The following is a 23,919-nucleotide window of genomic DNA, read 5'->3' as shown; positions in this document are numbered from 1 at the left end:
TAAATATGGCTTGCAACCTAGCTGAGATTGTGTATCTTTTGGTAGGGACAAAGGTGATACATACTATTGGTGCATTTATGTATCTTCTGTGGCCAAGCAATACAGGCAGCAGTGGACATGTCTTTAATGGAAAGTTCTGAATGCGTATTAATGTAAACTGGGATGGTCTGGCTGTTAGCATGTCTAATTTGGGAAGGGGTGGCTCCGAGAGGATCCACCATAAAAAAGCTACTGATGTCTAAGGTTGTCAAGCCCCATTTGTTCTGGGCTTTCTTCTGTGTCTTTTACTGTGCACAGCTAGGCTGTCCAAGTGTGTTTCTTGTTTTTTCTTTATTGGTTTTTAATCTAAAAGTTCAGACTTAACAGTCGATCAAATAAGTCTGGTGTGTTTGAAAATACAAATCTTGACATGCTTTATCACAGTGTTAAAGAATAAAGCGATACATTAACACATTAACACATTTTAGCGGTGTCAAGAAAATTCATGTCAGAAAAAGCTCCCCTATCCCTACACCCCACTTTCCAGTGATCTAAGTCTCCCAGTATCCAAGAGTCTTCCTCATCCCCAACATAGACCCATTATAAGTGCAAACATCATGTGATCAAGGCCATCCGTATCCTCTCTGGTTGATACATTTTTCAACGACACCTGTCCGGTCAAACACCACCAAGAGGTAGACCTCGCAGGTCAAAGTTAGTATTCGATATAACAGTACAGACTCAATAATCCTATCCAATAAATCCAAGTGTACATTGGGCAGGCTCAAATGTAAAAAGCATGTGTGTTTTTCTGTATGGCATGCAGATACATTAGAGTCACTCCCTAGGAGTAATGTCTAGTTTTTTGTGTTTGCCTGTGCTTTTGAAGGAAATGCTGAAGGTGGTTAAGTGTGGTTTGACGTTTCATCTTCACAATTGATGGGCCTGTGGTGTATGTCTACTTGTGCTGCATAGTGTATGTTTAGGGAAGTCTGCCATGTCTTGAGCATGCTGCTTCTTGCTATGGACAACAGTAGCACAAGTTTACTAGTGAGAGCAAAACATTGCCAGTGGGTGTCATAAACAAAGTGTTCTGAGAGTGTGGATGTTGAGACCAATCCCTCTGTCTCCCCCTGGAGGGCGACTTAACCCCTTGCACTGGATCACTGGTATTAAGAAAAACCTGACTGGGTTATGGAGACAGTAGCTTAAGGCCAAGTTTAAGGATATCAGGGTCTCCATCTTTGGCTGATCACAATTACTGAAGGGATAGCAACAAGGAACAGACATTAGACTTATGGTTAACAAGGTTGGAGAGGTTCCCAATGCAACCAGAAGGAATGCTGTAACTTGCTCCTGTCATACTTCAGTCCCTGCAGAAGAGTCAAAGTGGAACTCCATGCTGTACTGGGACACATGCGGCCTAGACACAATGGCAAACTGGCAAGGAGGTAATTAAGCAGGATTCACCAACACATGGAAAAGGGACGAAGAGGGAAAAATTGGGAGAAAACAACAGAGGTGAAGGTTCCAGCAAGGAGAGTGCACACTATTGCAGAAAGAGAAGAGTCAAAAGAACCATTCTCCACTGATCTGTGTGTCATCTCCTCTAAGTTTCCAGTCTCTTGTGCCCAAATATGTGCCTGTTAGCAGGAACGTGGGAGGAAAAAAACGATAAGATGGTTTGCAGCCCAGATGAGACTGTGCTTGCGACCTAGTCCTATAACCCAGGTTCAGGGCCTTTAGCAAACCAGTATAAACCTTGGCAGCAGGCTATTAGGCTATATTTGGAACATTTAAATGGTGGGAGCTCCATTGAAGACAATAAAGTGGCTCAGGAAGGATAATGTCTGGTATAGGCCTTCTGTCTTTTCGTTTCTTCATTTTTAATGTAGAACATTCTACCCTCTACCAGTTGGTAAAGACCTACTCCATTGTTATGTCTCTCCCTGTTGCTTGGGCCCATCACTTGGGTGCAGGGCCTTTAACATCCTGTATAGCCCTTAACAGCAAGTAAAAAAGCTATATTATTGACCCTCATTTAATCCATTGTCTTTTTAGTTCTGTAGTGATCTAGATCCTCTTCATTTGTTGGAGGAGTTTAAGCCTTGTTTTCAACTAGGCATTCTAGATCAGTGTTGCTTCCTCCTGTTGGGTGACGTATCATGCCTCAAATTCCAGTTTGTTTAGATTCTCCTGGAATGTACTCCTTGTTTTAGACTATTTTCCATTTTTACACCAGGTTATTCTAGTCCCTGTTTTGACAGTTGAACAATCCTAGCAGAGTTGGTTAACTGTCCATTCTCCTACTCTTCTTGGGGAATTTCAGTTTGTGGATTCCACCTTCCTCAATTGGGACTTTATCAAAAGTATCTCAATGGTCTAAGAAAGGGAAGGGCCTTGGGTCTAATATGATACTTAAAGACTTTCAGACACATTGATGTCTGGGCAACATCTTTTATCACAAGTTTTATCAAGTTCTCAAGTCAGGAAAGACATTGCAATCTATCATAATGTGATGATTGCTCTAGTCTAGTATAAGGAAAAATGATACTTGACAACAACTACTATCCAGTTTTCCTATTAGATAGGGTGGGGGGAATTTATTGGGAAGTTGTAGCAAATAAAATGGATAAATGTGAATCTAAATGCCTGCCTTTCCAGCTGTCACACAATATTTAGGTGTGAAATGGTTGTGATAAAATAGTGTTTCTGTGTTCTTGTTTGGTTACAAAATTCACTGCTGTAGAGAGGTGAGGTATGTGTTTTGCCTTCCTCAATCTCTGAGTAGCATTTGATACTGTTGTTTACAATCTAGTGTTGTTAGGGAAATCTATGGTCTCACATGCGGTGCCAAGAGGCTATACTGCGTGGGTGCACTAGGTAACCAGTGGGAAATGTTGTAAACAATTTTGGGGCATATTCTCAAGGATCTATCGCCGAGTTATCGGCACTTTATCGCAGCCAAAGTCGCGATAAATTTATCACCCCATTCACAAGCTGGTGCTAACAGTCCATATCACCAGTTTACCTGCGATAGCAGTCGCAAAAATCTTCGCCACAGATGACCCAGGCAATTAACGCTAATGATATGCAGAGTAGGCGTTCCCATGGAAAAAGCCGCGACAACATTCTCAATGACCACCCAGATCGGCGATAAGTTCACAAAACAGGCGATAAGGTGCATTAGCAGTAGGAAATTAACACCTGCTCTGACCTGGTGCAAAGTTTGATGACAACCTTCACCAGAAAAGGGAGCCTAGCCCATAGCCACACATGAAGAACAACAGATGCCCTGGAGCAACTGATCATTCAACCCGGAGCCCTAATAGGGCAACAACACCCACCGCCATTTATTTTATTTATTTATTTATTAGAACTTGTAAGGCGCAACAGCTACCCAAAAAGGGTTTCCCGGCGCCGAGATACAGCATGAAAACAGTGTTAGGAGCGAAAAAGCAGGCTACTCGAGTTATTGGTCGAATAGCCAGGTCTTAACGTTTTTACGGAACCTGTCATAGTTTTACTATTTTCGGATGAAAAGGGGGAGGGCGTTCCAGAGGGAAGGGCCAAGGAAGGCAAATGATCTGCCACCCATTCTTGCCAGCTTAAATCTAGGGATACAAAAATTAGAAAGCGATTGAGAACGAAGACTGCGCTTGGGATAGTAGGGCTGGGCTAAGGATAAAAGATAGTTAGGTGCAGTGCCAGCCTTAATTCTAAACATAAAGGTCAGAGCTTTGAAGCAAATTCTGTTTTCAACCTTGAGCCAGTGGAGTTCCCTGCGATGATTTGAGACCCAAGAGTTTTTCGGGATTTTACAAAGTAGACGGACTGCAGCTTTCTGAGCAAGTTGCAGTCGATTCACTACCACTTTATTTGAACCGAGATACAGTATGTTACCGTAGTCTAGCCGAGAAGTAATCAAAGCATTTACTACAGTCTTCTGAGTAGAAAGAGGCAGCATCCATATGATTTTCCGCAACCATTTAATAATGGTGAGACAAAGACCCACTACTTTGTTGGCTTGTTTACTCATAGAAAGAGTACTGTCCAGAATAAAGCCCAGGTTACGAACATGTGTCACTGGGGTAGGGATATTGGCCAGCTGGTCAGGCCAGTGGGAGGAATTCCACAGATCATGCTGTTTTCCTAAAAGAAGAACCTTCGTCTTGTCTCCATTTAGCTTTAGCTGGTTGCTAGTCATCCAGTTCAGGATGTTTTGCAACCCCAACTTAAGGGGAGAAGAGGAAGAAAGACTAGGCTCAGAAAGGGAGAAAATAATCTGGGACCCCCCCATGGGCCCTACCCCAGGCACCCTCCACCCTCCCTTTGGACAAAGATATTGCACATCAACCCTACGAAATCATGAACCAAACAATTAGCCTGAAATCACAACACCTAACATACATGTGTGGTCAGAAAAAGTGGAAATCATACATTCATCTCATAATATTCAAATAATACGTTTATTACAGAATAAAACCCAAAAAACTATTCTGAAGAGTCATGGCGGGTCTTCCTAGGACATTCTGTAAGTCACAGCCTGCAAGACAAAAATCTAGATAAGAAGGTGTGACATGCGCTCATCAAAGTACAGAGAGAGAGAGCGAAAGAGAGAGAGAGATAGAGATAAGGGGAGAGAGAGAGAGAGAGAAAGAGAGAGACAGACAGAGAGTGAGAGAGTGAGAGAGAGAGAAAGAGAGTGAGAGAGTAAGGGAGAAAGAGAGAGAAAGAGAGAGTGAGAGAGAAAGAGAGGGCGAGAGGGAGAGGGAAAGAGAGAGAGATAGTGAGAGAGGGAGAGAAAAAGAGAGTGAGAGAGAGTGCCAGCACTGCATACCCAGGCCTCACTGTTCACCTGCTGCCACCGGTGTGTCTCCAACCACGTGCCGGTATACACTGCAGTCCCCCAGGTCCCTTATCTGAAACAGTTTCCAGAGACATGAATGGCAGAGTCCATACAGTTGCACACACCATCATCGCTTGCACACCCCTGCACACACAGGCTGCTGCACCCCAGCCCCTCCCGCCGCCCAGCAGTGATTGCCCGCCCATGCGCAACCAGGCCTCACTGCTCACCTTACACCACGAGCGTGTCTCCAAGAGGGCCCACCACGTGCCGGTGGGAGCTCTAAGCCTAGGGCCTGTGACCATGGCACCCTCCACATCATGCAGCCCCGCACCGAGGGGGCACCAGTACACACACTTGATTCTGGGTCTTGATTTCACAATGACAGAGACCATACCAGTGCACACGGCATCATCGCAGGCTGCACACCTGCTCAGCTCTTGAGGTGCCACTAACTCTGTGAACCGCGAGGCAACGCTACGTGGCAGGAGGCCCACACTGCCCGCTGGCTCAGGCCTACACTGCGGTCCAGCAGGGCACACACTAATCCCTACCAGTCCAGACTGCCAGGACGGCGCATCATCGAAGGCTGCACACCCGCTCAGCACTACCTCAGTGCACCGCCAGACACCGTCCCGTGGCGGTGTGCCTTTGCCTGCCACAGTGTATCCGGTGCCACCAAATCTGTGCACTGCTAGCCATGGACCCTTTATAATTGAGTTCCGTGGGGCGAATGCTATCATGTCACCCCGTAACTGAGTAATGTGACGTGGCAGGGCCCTAGGCCCTCATGCATAAATGATAACAACACGGAGACACCCAGTTCGAGAGTGGAAATGGCGTCCAGCATGTGCACCAGGCTCTTTTTATTGGCAGGGTCACATGTCCTGTGATGCCTGTGCTGGATGGGAGCCATGAGGGATTGGCTATGGCATGCTGACAACTAGACCTGTGAGCAGCAGAACCCTACAGGGAAGACCCGGGACATGTAGCGTTGTCGTCCCCCCTAGTGAGCGTAAGCGAAGTGGGCTGTCCTGGCATATGCCAGTCCAGCGTAAGAGTGTGAACAATGACCCCGGGGCTCTGGGCGTGGTTCAGTCCTGGCCTGGACAAGGAAGTAACTAATGCATGTGTCTCCGTAGTTGTGTCGGCATCACCCGGACCGCAATCTGCAATGTATCACCCTGTGACCCAAGTTCCACAACATGAGCAACATGAACGTAAGGGGAATCACTGTCCCTACATTCATACATACTTCCACACTTGAAAGATCATAGACATGACACATCTGTGTAAATAGGAATGTTTATTGCACATTCGGTGGAGTGTTGCAGCTGGAGCCCTACAGGGCCATGCAAACCCCACTTTACATTGTTGACCCGTGGAGGGCCAGCCAGAGTCCTTCAGGGAATGACAAGTACATCAGAGGAGGATGTGTTCAGTCCACAGTCTGATAGCTGTGTCATTGGTGAGTAAACAGAATATGGCAGTCCATGTCGAGGCCCAAGGTGAGTGTCGCAGAGTGCATCGGGGGACTGTGGAAGGTGATGATGCAGAGGGCAGAACCAAGCAGAAACAGGCCACATGGTTGGGATGAATGATACTGCGTCCTGACCACGAAGGCAGATTCATCTGCATCTTCGTCCTCTGCTGTTGCATGTGCCTCACATGTGCATGGTGGTGTTCTGTCTCTAGCACTGTGTGGCAGTGACACCTCAGGGGCCGGAGGAGGAATGTCTGCCAGACTGTGTGGCACAGACACATCAGGGTCTGGAGATGTGGATGGGGTAGTAGCAGCAACATGCATCAGTGGCAGGCCTTGTGGCAGCAATGCCATGAGGAGTGTCTTTAGGGCATTGAGGGAACCAGCTACCTCTCGCTGGTGTGCTGCCATGGCAGCCGCTCTTTCCGCCTGCATCCGCCGCTCCATGTTCTCCATGATCCTCCGCATTTGTCCCAACTCCAGGGCGAGATTGCTGGAGGCACTCTGACTAGACAGTCGTTCTTGTCGCAGAGTCAGGACTCTAGCGATGTCAGCCATGGTACGTTGGAGAGCATGGAGCGGACTGTGGGTGTCTGTTAGGGACTGTGAGGGGTCCCTGATGGTGGTGGGTGCTGCCTGCTGTATGTTCTGTGCAGGGGGTGGGTTCTCCTTGTAGCAGCTGGGCTGCCCTGCTCGTGGAAGTGGGCTGCGGAGGCTCTCCACAAGCTGTTGGAGGGCGTTGAAGGTGTGGTGGTCCTCTTCGTCATCAGAGAAGAGAGGTTCAGCCTGCTCTGCATGAGGTGCTGGATTTCCCCCTGCAATGTGAAGGGGAGATGCAGTTTAACATTGTGTTCACATGTATGTTGACGCATTGTACATGTTTACATTCAGACTGCATGACCATGTACATTGTGATTGTATGGGGGGAGGTGCCTATTTGATGCGGGACAGTGGACATTCTAACAACATCATGGATGTGTGTTTGTACTTGTACATTGTGAACTCACATTTCCCTGCAATGCCAAATGTGATTGGCCAGTTTCCATGCACATGCGGCACCAGTTGTGTCCTCTGTTCTGTTGTGGACGTGTTGCGGTTTGTACCACATCATTGTCAATGTTGTTGTGCTCTGCATGTAATGTGTGTGTGCCACATTTTGGGGGAGTCGCCCCTGCAGCTCTGATTTAGCTGCCCCTTATCCCTTACATGTGGTGTGCCTCTGGCTTCTGTGCTGAGATGTTGCATACTTGGGTGCATTGGTCTCTTGGTGGGAGTTGGGGGTCTGGGGCATGGTCTGTCCGCAGATGTGCAATGCTTAATTGTGCATGTGTACCATTGTGCCCATCTCTCCCTGTCCCCCCAGTCCCTGGTCGTTCCTCACCCTGTTGCTGTTGTGTCCAGTCATGTTGAGCAGTGTTCGGGCCCCCTTCTCCTGCCACCATCACCCCACTGATGACTGTGGACACAATTTCCACCATCTCATGCAGCTCCTCCTGTGGCGCTGAACTCCCACCTCCAGTCTGCATTGCTGCCTTCCGGTTGTTTGCGAGTTTCTGCTTGGTTTTGTGCTTCACATCATTCCAGCGCCTCTTGACCTCTTCCATTGTCCTCCTCTTCAGCACTCCCACTGTATTCAACTTGACCACGATGGTCTGCCATATTCCATTTTTAGTTGCCGATGAAACAGTGGAGGTGACGAACAGTAGTTTATGGTGTTCCACCACCTCCGTTATCAGGATCCTGTTTTCCTGCGGGCTGAACCACTTCTTCCTACTCTTCTTATCCTTGCCCTTCCCTGACCCCGAGGTCCCAGGCTGGTCCTCCGGGGGGCTTGTGGGGTTCTGGTTGTCCTCTGTACTAACTCCAGCTACCTCCATTGTGCTTCGCTGTTTTTTGGCTTTTGTTTGTATTTTTTTTTCTACTTTTATAGAGCATTTTCCCACATGGCACGTGGGAATTGCAGGCCTGTGGCTGGTTTTTGCAGATTTTTGTATCGCGATTGGCGTCATTGCTACTATTTTTGCGTTTGTGTTTTACGTTTTTGCCGTATCGCGTTGATTTTAATGCGTCCATTTGATGCGTTATTGTGAGGCTATCGCATGGTACCGCCGTGTTGGGAATGCCACGTTAACACGACGTTATTTACCCGCGATAGACTGCGATGTGAAGAGTTGCCTCAAGCTAATTTTGCGGTAGTTATCACACGTTCTTGAGAATATGCCCCTTTGTGTACCCTAGGGTTTAAATCAGACTCATGACCTGATACCCTTTCTGTTACATGTCCTCATTATTATCTTACAAAAATACCATAAAGCATGTAGTGTGTTTTCATAAACATATTTGGCTTGGATTTTGAGTAAATATATACCAAAAATGAACTTTGTGAAAATGATTTGATTTACGAAGTGAGAATGGAGTCACAGATGCTTAGAGACAACACAGCAGCACACAAACTTACACAAGACAAAGGAATAGATTCATAACACAACCGCCAACAGAAACCACTAGAAAAAAGAGAAGATGAAGACATTTTCTACAAAATAAGAGACTTCACAAAATGAACACTACTATCTTAGAAAAGGTGATACTGGAATACAGAGAAGCCATACAAGGGCCCTGGGAAACAGCAGGGTCACAAAGGTCCACATAGCCAATGAGAATAGTACTGGGGCAAAGGGAACACCCACTTAGTTCGCCTGTAGATGGAGGGTAAAGCATTTCATGCTGGGCAATACAAAACAAAAAGCATTCATATGTAATCAACGATATCAAACATGTTAGGTAAGATGATGTGCCCAATATTTCATGAGGGGAAGAGAAGAATGCACAGCTTTTTTTAATTGAAAGGGTTCTTATTGATCAATCAATTTATATTGCATGATATATGTGTTATAGTGCTATACACTGATGAAAGGGCAATGATATTCCCAATATTCTTGTAGGTTCCCTAATCCATTTAAGTTTCAACAAAGATATTCAAAAATCCCTATATTAGCTGAATGTTACCCTAGTGCAATCAAGGTCCACATAGTTACGCTGAAGATCCCATGCATTCTGCAACTCATTAATCAAGACCAGTGCTGTTACTCAAACTGACGTGTTCCTTTCCATCCAGACATAGATACGTTCTATTCCTAGCACCCTCAGTTCTGGCCTGGAAAATTTTGTAAAACTACTCTTTTGCTCTTGAAACCACCTTCAATTGAAAGCCTACCGTCATTCAGTACCTTCCAATTCCCCTAAGTTGCAAAGATCATCTATGGTTACTGAAACATGTAAAATTCCTAACTATCTGAAACTTCCCCATCACTCACCTATTAGCATTGTCAAAAATATCTACATTTCTGACATTCTCAGTGCTATCTTATCTATAGAATATGGTCATGGGTTTCCTTGGAAATTTGATTTTAGCCATTGTACATAGGGCTTGAAAAGAGCTATATGCCCAAAGTTTTATTGTGTCTGTTTCACATCTCCGACAAAATCCAAACCTACTTACATTAAAAAATAACCAAATTAGAAGACATGTCTTTAGGTATAAATCCTATAAATTTTTAAACAGCTGATCATCCTGTTTAGGATCCTATTATTGTCATTGGCCAAAAGACTGTCTTTGATTTGAAAACTTTGGATCATGGTCAGCTTCAGTACCTTCCAGAATCCCAATAAATGTGAAGAAATTTTTCTGAGTGCATTTTTTTAGATCTTGTGTCTAGAAATGCAGTTTCCCATTGATGATAGATGATTAATTATGCTCTTATTTATATTTTTTATGTTTCTGTCAACATTACATTTGTGCTTTACATTGTAGGAATGTAATCACTGGCATCCTCAATTTTGTTTGCTAATTTGAGGAAGTCATCTTGCCTTTCTACAGAGAGTTCCCAAACCGGAACTTCTACATGTCATCATTTTTCTTATAATAAAGGCTCTCAGGTTTGTCTTCACAGGTGGGTTGGGCTCAGGGCCTGGTTAAGGTGTGGTGGTATGTGGTATCCAAAGTGATATAATCTATGATGCTATTTTTTATGTCATTAGTTGTATAACATATGAGGGCATGACCAAGCATATTACAGTGCTACCTCCAGGAATTACTGTATCTCTAGCTATGAAGGCCTGACCCTATGTTTTCCCCCATATGGATTTTCCAGGTAATATGCAAGATTCTGAGTCTTGGAGTTTTACAATTAGGATATTAGAAATCATATGGAATGTCTGTATTACCTCTCTTTCCAACATGCAGAATCCAAAAGGGGGAGGTAGTACTGCTTGATAGGGTGACATACTTTGCAGTATCAGTATTTCCATGAGTGTTATTATCTCCCAGTATTAAAATGACCATCATTATGAGGGTCACAGAGGATATTAAAAATGCAAAAATCTTCCATTGCACGTAACTGGTAGAACCAGTGCCAGAATTGAAATCTTTTCAAGGTTCATTGTATCTTCATAAACACTACACAACTAATTACTTTATATTGTCTTTGATTTAGAATAATATGAAAATAAAAAACAACTGACAAAAGTGAACCCTCCAAATATGGCTTCAGCTCTTACATTGCCTGACCTTTAGCTCTTGTGAACATTTATTGAGGTATCAAAAATAGTAAAATTCATGTATGCTGTAGAAACAAATCAGTGCAACAGCACAAATTATAATGGATTTTTAAGAAAATGATCTTACTTTAACTATTGATGATAGTGGCATAGTATGAGTAACGATATTGTATTACCTTTTACATATTTTTTTTATTTATTTGCACAGCTTCCATGCAATGTTTTTTGCATTTACTGCTTCATTGAAAATAAACAGGTCATACAACCAATGACGAACCATGAGACATTGTTTTTTACAAAATACAAAATGTTCAAGCAATTGCAGTATATTTTTTGACTCCATGGGTCCTATCACCTTGCCACATAGGGTCATTTAATGTCAATTATCCTCTCTTAATTAGGCCATGCTTTAAAAGCCTGGACCATCTTGGTTCATCATTGCTGCTGCTGCCGCATCAAGGCATATGGCTTGTGTGATGTTCTTTATGTTTATTGGAGCCTAATGTATCATGTCTTAGCAGCAGTCCATAGAACCATTTCTGCCATGAAAATGATGGTGAATAAGCTCAGGTGAACGCAGCACACCATGAACCAACCTATTTTGTAGCCCCTCGGTCTGCACTGCATTTCTCCTTCCTTGCGCATAGTTGAAAAGGGCGCAGTTTTCTCAAGCTGAACAAAATATACTGTTTTTAGTAAATTGGGTTTAGCGTGAGAAACCTTGGGTGGTTGCATAGGAATGTCCATGCACCACCCTTGGTACGCCCCCATGGCCCAAAGTAACGTGAAGTAGCTCAATGCACTGCTTCACATTACTTATACGTTATTTCCAGTGCTAAACAAGTTTAGAGCTGGAAAGTAAATTGATCCTGAACCACACAAAAAAAATACATTGCTAACATATTTTTTTTCAAATTAGGAAACATGTTAAAAAAAATTATAAATTCAACCGTCCACCATTTTGTACTCAGTAGTACAATAACTTTGTTGGTGAGCAATGACAGTTTGCTGTCCACACAGTGCCACCTATCTGCTCAAGTAAGTAAAATGGATGTAATAAACACATTTAGTAATAACCCAGATAATACCTAAACATTATATACATTTTTATTTTCTAAAAAGTTCACAAGTTTTTGACAGACTAGCTACAGCCTTAAAATTGCACATACTGCCTGGAGGCGAACCTTTGATTCTTTATATTAGCAAAAAATGTTTACCTAAACATAAAAAAATTAAAAAAGGCCTTTACCTCAGGGAAGGTGCTTGACAATGGTGGGGGTCAAAAATATTATTACTACTCCGACAGGTGCTTGCTTCTGGAAAGGTGTTGGACAGTGGTAGGGGTCAGATTTACTTTTGCCACTCTGCCGGGTGCTAACATCAGGGAAGGTGCTGGAGAGAGGTGGGGGTCAAAATTACTATTAATCCTCTGCCAGTGCTATCCCCAGGGAAGTTAGTCCACAGTGGTGGGGTGGTCTAAACTGCTACTGTAACCCAGCCGGGTGCCTGCCGCAGCAAAGATGCTGAACAGCGGTGGGGGTCAAAACTTACCATTGCTAGTCCTCCGGGCACTTGCCTCAGGGAAGGTGCTGGGCAGTGGTGAGGGTCAAAATTACTATTACAACTCCGCTGAGTGCTCGCCTCAGGGAAGGTCCTGAATAGCAGTGGGGTCAAAATTACTGTTATAACTCTGCAGGGTGCTTACCGCAGGGAAGGTGCTGGACAGTGGTGGAGGTCAACGCACTATTAGAACTCCACCGGGTGCTTGTCTCAGGGAAGGTGCTGGACAGTGGTAGGGTTCAAAATTACTATGATAACTCTGCCAGGTGTCTGCTTCAAGGAAGGTGCTGGAGAGTGTTTGGGGAGAAAATGGAATGTATTACGGTAAAATATAGTGACATTCTAATTTATTTTACAGACCTTGCAATTTCTCGATTAAATTGGAAGTTGTCAATCCAAAATCACAAACCTAAACAATCAAAACCATCACTTTTTAAGAGAAAAAGACCCCCAAAGGTAAAAATCATTCCTAACATTATTCAAAGAAAAAAGTTGATAAATGTCTTTTAACAGATAAGCATGAATTAGATACAAAGATCTCTCGTTTCATTTACACATTTTGAAAAAATATGTCTTGCCAACAAAACAATGTCTGACAGTGTCCTTTAAAAAACCCTTTTTGCCTTTAACAGTTACATTGCAAACCATAAAATCATGGTTGAAAACCTGCACAATCTGAAACCTTCTCTTTTGTCCACATTCTTTAGCAGTACAAACTACTAAGAAGCACCAAAAAGTAGCAATTCAACCACTGAAAAATCCACAAGTAAAATCCCATCACCATCAGACATCACACCTCTCAGGGATACAAACAAGTTGAGGTAAATAAGGTCATCAGAGTAGTTGCCTTAAAAAACAAGTACATTTCTCTGCACAGGCACCCTATTTTAACACAATTGTCTACTTTTTTGTACATTATAAATAAAAGAATGGTTTTCAATTTTACTACAGTAGAAATAATAGCCTGGTTTTCAAACAGTTTGTAAAATAATCATACAGGTGCTTATTAAAGAATTTTTTTGGTACAAACCATTAAAAAACATGTACTTTTTTCTGTGTTTCTACAGATCCATACTGAATGGCATCAAAAAATCAAGCAAGCTACATGCATTCAAACAGAGGAAATAGACTTCTAAAGTACGATGGCTACCTTTATTGTAAGGAGAGATTAACTGAGACAAGGAGCCATTGGAGGTATGTGCAGTATTTTGCGTCCCATTGCACAGGTAGAGCAGTTACTCTTGGTGACACTGTTGAAAGGACCACAGAACATAACAACTCTGAATCTGCAACAGACATCAAAGTGGGAGAGAACAGCCAGGTGATAAACATGCTTCCACTTCCAATGAACCCTATGGTTTAGTTTTGAGGGAGGGACCCCAAAACATTCCAATGTATGTTGCAAGTTGTATGCCCGCAATTCCTAACCTTAGAAGGATTATACAGAGACAAAAACAGGAAAGTAACACTAAATGGGTAACACCACAGACCTACTCAGGCATTAACATTCCTCCTGATTAGACTGTAACCTTCGATAACAAAACCTTCCTTTTGTATGAAAACAAAAACCCTCCGAAAAGAATAATGGGGCATATTATCAAGCATTGCATTAACATTTTTGCTGATTTAGTGGCAGAAAACTGCCGCTAAAGCGGCGATAATGGGCTTGATAATATGCCCGTGAGAATTCCAATAGAAGTCCATGCTGACACCAGAATGTGGGCTTCTATTGGAATTCTCAAGGGCATATTATCAAGCCCATTATCACCGCTTTAGCGTCAGGAAAGCGGCGATAATTTTAATGCCGTTTCTTGATAATATGCCCCACTAATTGTTAGCACACCCCATAACCTCATAACTTTGGAGAATAGTGATATTTGGATGATTGATGGCACCTTTAGGTCCACACCACATCCATTCACCCAAATGTACACTATTTATGCCAATATCAATAACACCACAGTTCCTTTAGTTTACTCACTGACAAGCGCTAAGGGCTTGATTACGAGTCTGGCTGTCCACGGACTGCCAAACTCACAGGGGCGCAGCAGTGGCAGTCTTCTGACTGTCCTATTACAAATTAGGGCAGTTGGACTGCCATTGCTCCACCACACCCACCAGGAAACCACTGTACCCTGAAGTGGTGGGAGGGAGTATAAGGGAGAAATATGCTTGGCATGGACTGTCATGATTCCTTCTCCGCCACAGTTTTCATGGCTGTTCCTCCTCCATGAAAACTGTGGGGGGGAGAAAACAAAAGGGGCCCTACAGGGCCCCTGGTGCCTCACACTATGTTGATGCACACAGAGGGGCCCAACATGCATGCGCCCCAATTCCTGTATGTCATGGACTTCACAGTCCATGCAGAGCAGGAACTATTTTTGCCATTTCCATTGCAGTGCCCATTTCCAGTGGGAATGTAAAAAAAAGCCCGCCAGACAGGAGAAACACTCGTAATCCGGCAGGCGGCCCAACTACGGGTTTTAGGGTTCGGTGGGGGTCGGACCTGTTGCTACACAGCCACACGCATAATCAGGCACTAAATAAAAGTCCTAGAAAAGTGATCATTAATTTTGAATTGACCATGATTATTACTATTACTAAATTATACACTGAAACCCAAGGCATATTTGCAGAAAATCTAAAAATAATATTGTTTGAGGATTGCATTTCAAACAGTAAACTGCAGTATGAATTGAAGAAACTAACTGCATTATGCTTTGTACTTCCTGACTGTCTGGATGAGTACTACACTTCATTTACAGAATCAGAGTATTTTACACAAAATGAGGACAAATCGCTGCCACTACAAAATTATTTTGAGGACACAAGGATTGGCAATGTAAGCAGGCTGGGTCACAGGAGGAAGCCAAGGTTTGTAAATTGAGTGATGGAACTGTTACGTGACCTGCTTAGAGGGAGGTGCAAAGAAAAATATTGCCATTGAGGGATGGCACAACTCCTTCACCAGATCTAGTGGTAGACCTGACCCTAACTTCCATCATTTTTGGAAATTTTGAAGAAGGAGCAAAGTTTCTAAGAAATGAAAATAGCACAATCATTTACAGGTGCTCTGAGCCCAAGTGTTTTTAAAAAAGAAAATAAAAAAAAAGATCTATCCAAGCTACTATTGGCTAAAATTCAACAGCTTACATTGATGGTGGCTTCAGGCTCCCTTGTCAATCCTGCAATCATACAACATTTCTAAACACATACTAACCCCTGCTCTAACTTAATTGCCTTTTTTGACCTATTTAAAAAAAATTAGATTGCCATATTTGCACAACTGCGAACGTCAAGGTTAAAAGTACATGATAAATAAGGACTTTTTACCCCACTGCTTTTAATGGGAAACCATGGGGAAAAAGCCTACACAGAAACTTTTCTTTATATACATTAGACTTCTATTATCCCTGGCTACTCTAAAAGCAAGACACGCTGACCTCTCAGAGACCTGCTGGACTTGCCTCTGTCCACATGCAGATTTGTACCATTTATTTTTTAGATGTCCGCCTGTCCACAATTTTTGAAAAAGGTCTGGACTCAAATCAACTTAATTTATGGCTCTAGTTATCCTTTATCTACTTCTCATATATTTTTGGGGAGCTTATCTCTCATTTGGATGGCGTCTGATTCCAACACAAAGATAATAGACTTATTGCTAGCAGTTGCTTTACAACAAATAACCAAAAATTGGAAGGATTTTACCAAATTATCACATCAAGCATGGTGGTACGCTGTTTGCTACAACCATAGACTGGATACAACTTTGGTTTACCCCATTCATATGACAACACAACGCTCAAATGTATGGTTACATATCACAATGTTCATTGATGCTAATGCTAAACATCCCCTTTCCCTGAATCCAATACAACAGGAAGTCTCTAAACCTCCTTGACTTTCCTCAAGTTGATATTATATTAATTTGTTACTCTAAATTTTGCATTCAGATCTACTTATGAAATGTAACCTTCTTTTATCTGCACTGATTATTTTGCATACCCTTGTTATCTTTCTATCTCTCAAGATATGTTAAACTGACTCATTCATCCAATAATTTTGATTCTGAATTTAGGTTTAATTTATGAACTTATTTACTGTTCATATGGTCTTTTGTATTGTAACTTTGAGTTCTCTTAATAAACTTTTTTTTAACTTAAATGTTTAAAGATATGTTATTACAATTGTAAAAATGTTGAAATATTTTTTTTCAAAAATACTTCAAATTCTGAAGTATTTATTGTACTTTTTAGATTTTTTAAAAATTGTTAATAAATGTATTAGTGTTCATTTTTAAATGTTATCAGCATTTTATAAAAAATACCATTATGATCTGAGTAATGTTTTAACATTCCATTAACTTTGAAATATATGTTTTCAATTCTAGTGGTCTAGTGGTTCAAGTTACTATTTTAGTAAATATTTTAAATCTGACTAAATGTTTAATTTGATGAATATAAATTAATACTGAGGTATTACAATTAATACCTGAGTATTAACACACTTTCCCACCCATTACTCCTATATCCCTCACATCCCATGCCTAAGGATGTATGTTACACCTTATTTTATAAAATGTATTTTATTTATTTTAAATGTATAAAAAAGTATAAATAAATTCTCAGGAATACAAATAATACTTGTGTATTAATACACGTCCCCACCCAATCCCCTTAAATTCCTGTTATCTTGTGCCTAAGGGTGTGTGTTACACCCATGTATAATGTTTTAAAAATAAATCATTTTTTTTACATCTGTAGTACAATAGTACTGAATTACCGTATTCATAGTATAATAAACCAAATACTTGCAAATATACTTACCCACTAATGTGCTGTAAGTGCACTACACAATAATGTGTGGTAATGGCATGCATGGTAATGTTGTTTTAATGGTGTGGAATGCATAGTAATGGCATACATTGTAACAACCCCTGTGTAGTAACAGCTTTGTTGTAATGGCATCTCGTGGTAAAGGATGCAATGTAATGGTTGTTTCCCGAATTATGTATCTGATGGGGGAAATTGGGACACTAGTCAATGTGTGAATGTGTATGGCAGCCTCAGGCTCCCTTATCCTGTTGCTTCATGTCATTTTTTCGATTTTAGTTTTGACCTCCCCCTTGCAAACAGGTAGGGGATGTGTAGGGGAATCATAGCAAACAAATAGTCACGTCTAGTCACTATATTCATTTTTATCAACTGTCTTTCAATGGAATCCCGTTGGTGACTGTGAGCCTTAGGAGGGGTCAGAGTACTGCAAGCCCCATGAGCTCTTGTGGCAGATGCCACCTTCAATGCTAGCAACGCACTCAGGGGCACTCATTTCTGTGGGTCACTCATTTCCGGCTCACAGTTACTAACGGGCCTTCCAGCTGCGAAGGGAAGGCCCATTAGTAACTGTGAGCCATAAGAGGGGGCAGAGTTCTGCAGGCCTCGAGCTCTTGTGGCTGATGCCGCCTTCAATGCACCTATTTCATTTGTTGTGGGCTCCCGCTGTGTGGGTACTTGCCCGGACCAAGACCAGGCAAAGAGGGGGCCCGTCTGCGCTCGTCGGTGCCAGGTCAAGACTGGCCCCACTCTTTTGGTCGGATGATCTTGGTGCACAGCTCATCATTTCTAACCCTGGGCAGAGTTCACGTAGTCGAAGTGGTAAAAAAACTCAGCGACCTACACAGAATTCCGCAAGGAAGCGGAATTGCTTGTTCTGCCCGTTTGCGATGCGTTTTTCCTGTTCGGGAACGCATATTGTGTGTTCGGGACTCTGATTACATGCTTGGGGGAAATATCTCACGAACTTGCTCATGCGGTCACCAATAGGTGTGGCCATCTTGTTTTTCACTTGTCCCTCCCGTTCGCGATACGTATTTCCTGTTCTGGAACGCGTATTGCATGTTCCCGCCCATTTGCGATATGTATTTCCTGTTCGCGAACGTGTTTTGCGTGTTCGCGACGGTTTCTGCATGCTATGGGGAGGAAATATCATGCGAACTTGCCTATGCAATCGCAATGGGCGTGGCCATCTTGTTTTTCACTTTTTTGCAATGATCCTGAGCCTGTTTTTCCATCCTCCCTCTATCTTTTCAATCCTTTGTTTCTGTAAACTTTTTTTTAGATCTTTTTTATTTATTTTCTGTCTCTCTATTTTCCTGATTCTATATTTTGAGTTTTTTTCTACTTTTTGTGTGTTTTTAACTACTTTTTCACTCTTTTTCTATTACTTGCTTTTTTCATTTCTTTCACTTACTTTTTTAATTCCTACCTTTTCTTTTCCGCCCCCCGAGTACAGAACCATGCTAAAGGCAAAGGGCAAGGCTCGTAGCCGCAGCCAGAGCGCGACCGCCTTCCTTGCAGAAGGAGGCGCCCAAAAGGGGTGCAGGCACGGGAATTATTTGGTGAGGCGGAGGTGGCCGCACTGGATTTTTTTGTGCGGCGCAACCTCCCCTTAACCCTGGCAGCAGGCGGCAGGCCTGGGTCCAGGTACAGGCTCCTGGAGCATCGCCAGTGGTGGGGAAGTGTGCGCCGGGCAGTGTTTCACTGCTCTGGGGTCCGGCGCCCCCCTAACCAGCTTACTCACCGGTGGTCCGATATCCTGGCCCGGGAGAAGGACCTGCTGCACCTGCTAGGAGTTAAGGTCCCAGGGCTTGGTGAGTAGCTATTTAATATTACTTCTTTGTGTTCTTCTGCTCTGTGTTATATATTGCGAATATCATTTTTTTCTGAATAGCAAGAATGCTGGGGCTTTCATTGCAGGTAAATTACGTTTAAAAATCTTCTGTGATTGTTGTGCCACAGGTGCTCGGTGCTACTAATCTTGCTTGTTTGCAACTCTGGGCTTGCTTAGCTTGATTATGTAAGAGTTTCTTTTAGAGAACTTAAGTTAGGTAATGCTAGAGAGACTCTAGTCCTTCCGTTGTCCTCCTGTCACTAAGAGATAGTGGTGGATTGATAGGTTTAGTTACTTATTAGTATGAGGGGGTAATTTTTTAGCGATTTGCGTGACGCATGCTCTGTTACGTCACGTGCTGTTAAGTGCTGCTTACCCCAGTCCTTGGTAGAACCTTTTGTAGTTTGTTTAGTGAGTGGTAATAAGCTTAGCACTAGCAGAACATCAGCAGCAACCAACAAACAATTTGGTGTATGCAAAAATATATGCATGTGTCCTCCATCAATGCATTTTTGTGGACTAAAATAAATGGAAATGCAGACTTAGTGAACAGTTGGACCGTCTGTAATACGTGGGCTAGGTGGTACTAAGGCTTAGTTAGTATTCTGGAATCAGAATGGAACACTGGATTAGTGTTGATAAATATAAACTAGACGGACCGCGTATCCCCTGATACTACTAGTCGACCAAATTAGATAGGTAAATTTTATTGGAATTGTTGTTTCCATAAATGTCTTTTTGACCGTTTAAAAAAAACTATTTTATATATTTCACACCAATCATCAATGTTTGTCTATTTCTTTCTTATATCTTTCATGATCAGCATCCAGGGGCAAGAAGATGAGGTCGGAGTTGGCGGGAGCAGCGGGAGAACACCAGGGACAGGACCAGGAATGCTCGTCTACTGAGGGCTCTGCTGCTGGCCCCAATAAGTCTTCCTGTTGTTAATATTAATAATTATATTTCCCTAACTTTTACTGATCCTTATTTTTTCTGAACTATTGTATCCATTTCCTAATGCTATTTGTTACCAATTCTTCTTCGTTCTAGACTATCTGTTTCTAAATTCTTGTTATCCCTGCCTCTAACTGCCTGTGCTATGACTCTCTGTACTACTACTATTACTCTGTCTGTAGCTAAGCTTGCCCAGTTGGTCACTCTTTATTTAAAAGGTATTATTAAAATTCAGATTCACCAATAGCTCTAGCCACTGAGTCCAGTCCTTTGGTTTGGCCTCTTCTAGTCTTCTTAATCTAGAGAGGCTTTTTGACAATTCCCACCAACAAACTGCCCAACTAGATATTTTACTATTTTTGATAGGATAGGAAGTACTACTACTAGTCTACACTACTCTAGTACCTGATTTGTACTAGTGTTGTATGTTGTATATGTATGTATTAACTTTTTTTTCAATCTTGCTAGTGAAAAAGAATAAAATAGGAGGAAATGTATATGGCATCTAGAAAACGTGTAATGTTTTTTCTAGGCGTACCAACCACCAGTGCCGGGGCCAGCGACGAAGGCGATGTAGGCGCAGCCAGAATGGAGGGTGCACGAGATGCAGCAGCTGCAGGGGGTGAGACAGCAGCAGTGGCAGGCGGTGGTAAGTTATTTTCCTTACTTATTGACATAAGACTTGCTGCAAGACACTGTACTGTTGAGAAAGACTAAGTTGTTGTGAACAACGGTTGAAGAAGACACCCTTTACTTAGCATTAGCAATAGCATTAGTGGCGGGAATTGAGTAACTAATAGCCTCTTCTATCTGACTTCAACTCAGCTGTGAAAGTTTTATGGAGAAGACTAAGAGTCCGATCAGATGACATTGATGGAGGGGTTGAAGGAAAAGAGAAAGAAGGGTAAGATTTCATATTTATGATTATGACTGGCAGAGAAGTATACGCGGGATGCAGGCATAGGTGGCTGATAGGAATCAGATGCATAGGTGGTTGAAGGATGGGTGAAGGTGAAAGAAAAGATGCCTGCCTCGGTGGGTGAAACTGTATGGGTGGATAGCAAGAATCCTCTGGGGTTTTTCATGGGTCAAACTCAAAGCCAAGGCAAGCATGGAAGGAAGGATGCACGGGTGGTGGTTTGTAAAAATGAATAAATGTTTGTTGTTGGTGAAACAAACTGAGGTTTGTTGAGAGATTAAGAAGAATGATAGACATGTTTACTTTGACTGGATGGATGCCTGGATAGTATCCATCATAGATAGCATAGGTGGAGACTGTGACTGGATGAGGAGTCTTACTTTGAAAAGAAATCGCGCCAGAGTAGCAAAGCCAAGGAGAATAGAAGTTGTATTTTCAGAATACACCCTTGACTCACAGTAGTTTGCAAGCACAGCATATATATTGTGTATGTATGTTGTTATCAAGCGCCTCCCTCCGACTCCGAGGCCCACTCCCTACCTATGTTAATTTATTTTCGACTGTGCCAGCCTGCCATGGGTGGCCTAGCTATCGGCTGCATGGTTACACAATCAACCAAAACAAAGTACCTCATGTCATCCCATATGTAAGCAAAGATCATTTGGATCAGATATCATCTGCCTTTTTGTAGTAGTCAGGGCAGGATGAAAGTGAAATTGAGCAGTTGCCCTTGATGAGTATGGCCAGTGCCACCCGTAATAGAAAAATACGATGATTGTGTAGTCAGCTTCCCCACCTGCAGACAGTAGTAAATAAAACTAACTGAGTCTGCGTCACAAGTATGTTTGTCTTGGGCCCAAGCTGACTGAGCTGGCAGGCCGGCTACAACAAGGTTACATAATTTCACTAAACAAGAGAAAAGAAGGAGACTGGTGTACTGTGTACTCGAGTCCATAGTCCTAGTATAATGCCTGAAACTTCCACAAATGTTAGAGGCCGAGGAAGTGGGAGGATAGATACATACCACAAATGTTATGTACTGTGCTTGCTAGTGCTACTGTGCCATTCTGTGTCAAATGAATTTGTCTTACTCTTTTGCTAAGAGTATATGTTAGTTTGTTACAATACACTTTTTTCTCCTTGTTATAGCTACTCCTTCCCAACCCAAATACAAACTGGCAGTCATGGCCCGCCGCCAGAAGCTCGAGGCCATTCGAATAGAGTATCGGCGGCATGTGGTTCTGGCGGATGAGGAGGAGGCGGCAGCAGCTGCAGTCTCCTCCAATGCCCCCTGGCCCTCAAGGGATACGGCGCAGCGGTCTGGCAGCCGCCCACCGCCACACTTCATCCAGCACTGCTGCCCTCGTGAATGCAATTGCAGGAAATTCCAGCGCTGCATGCTCCTCCAAAATGCCGGCCTAGAGGAGCGGATAAAGGTCCTAGAGAAGCAACTAGCCTGCCGATAGAGACCCTGTTGGATTGCCCCTTTTTTATTCCTTTTTATGGTGGGTTTGAATTGGGTGTTGGGGTTTATGGACAATTGGTTGGACTTTTTCGTTTTAGACATTGGTTGGGGTTAGGGAGAGGAGTGGGTCATAGTTTATTTTTTTTAGAGGATTACATTATTTTTATTCTTTACATACGATGCTAATGTTTTGTGAGGGGTTACTGTTTTACGTCACACTGTTTCCTTGCTGCTGCAGGGCCACAGCCAGTGTTTGATTTAAATAATCTGCCAATTTTGTAAGACACAAACAGATAGATGCGGTACCCCTCACTGAGTGACTTGTCCTACTAGTACTGTCAGTCTCTCCTCCTAGTCTATGCATTCTGCAACTGGACTCAAGGGAAGTGTGAATTAATGAATTAATTTCCATTATTAATTATGCCTCCCCCAAACTTCTTCTCTTACCTGTAATTGATGTTTACCTTAGGCTCATTGATGTCTGCATGGTGTTGATGGTATAGGTTCCCAACATGCCATGGTTGTGGTGGTTGTACTAGTAGACACTGGCAGTAGCATTAGCAAAAAAAGAAAATGAGACAGTCAGTAGCCTGAGAGAAACTCTGGGAGGAGTAGTAGAACTAAGTACAGTACAGTACACAAGAAGACTGCCAAACAATAATAATAATGCTGATTAGCAATGGTAAAGTAAAATAAAACATAATGGTGGTAGGGATAGCCTACTACAACAAGTTACAAACTGTAGTCGTGTAGATTCACTCGACACAAGCGTAACCTTTAGAGCTGTGTAAGAGGATGACAAATCCAATCTATGTCGGCAATTAATGATGATGGATTAGGTTCCTTTGGAAAAAAAATTACTTTCAAATATACTGAGCATGAGTGGGCAAGCAGAAGAAGATACTCGCCCTGTCTTGAAATTGAATTAGTGTTCCTTTCACCACGTCCGCCCCAAGCGTGTGATCGATTATTGGTGTACATTTAATTTAGTCACACCTCAATATAAATCACACAGCCTGGGGGAAGAGGGTTAGGGTTTTATGAATGGTTGGGAAGGGGGGTTTGGGTAGGTTTGACAAAGAAAAATATTACGCATGGACAAACAACAAAAAAACATCTTGGCAGACGACCATCACATCCATAAATCTGTTAAGGGAGAAAAAGGAAATGCATGCATGATGATGATGACTTGATGGTTAATGATAAGTAATACATACTAGCTAGACTAGTAGACAGTACAGGGAAGCAGTATATTATTAATTATTATGCAATGTGTCTTGCCTGTCTGCCTTCAGAGAGACCCAAATTACATACATTTTTACTTCTGTTGTACCGGGGTTACTTTTTAAAGCTAGCAGAGAAAATTAAAAAATAGCTGTAGGGATCAATTATAAGCAGAGAGCAAACAACAACAACACACAGTATGATTGAAGAATCATTAATACTGTGTCATGAATCAAATTATTTAAAATATGACGAATGTT

Source organism: Triturus cristatus, chromosome 5_1 (genome assembly GCF_964204655.1).
Source record: "Triturus cristatus chromosome 5_1, aTriCri1.1, whole genome shotgun sequence".
NCBI classification, from domain to species: Eukaryota; Metazoa; Chordata; class Amphibia; order Caudata; family Salamandridae; genus Triturus; species Triturus cristatus.
Note: the sequence above shows the minus strand (reverse complement) of the source record.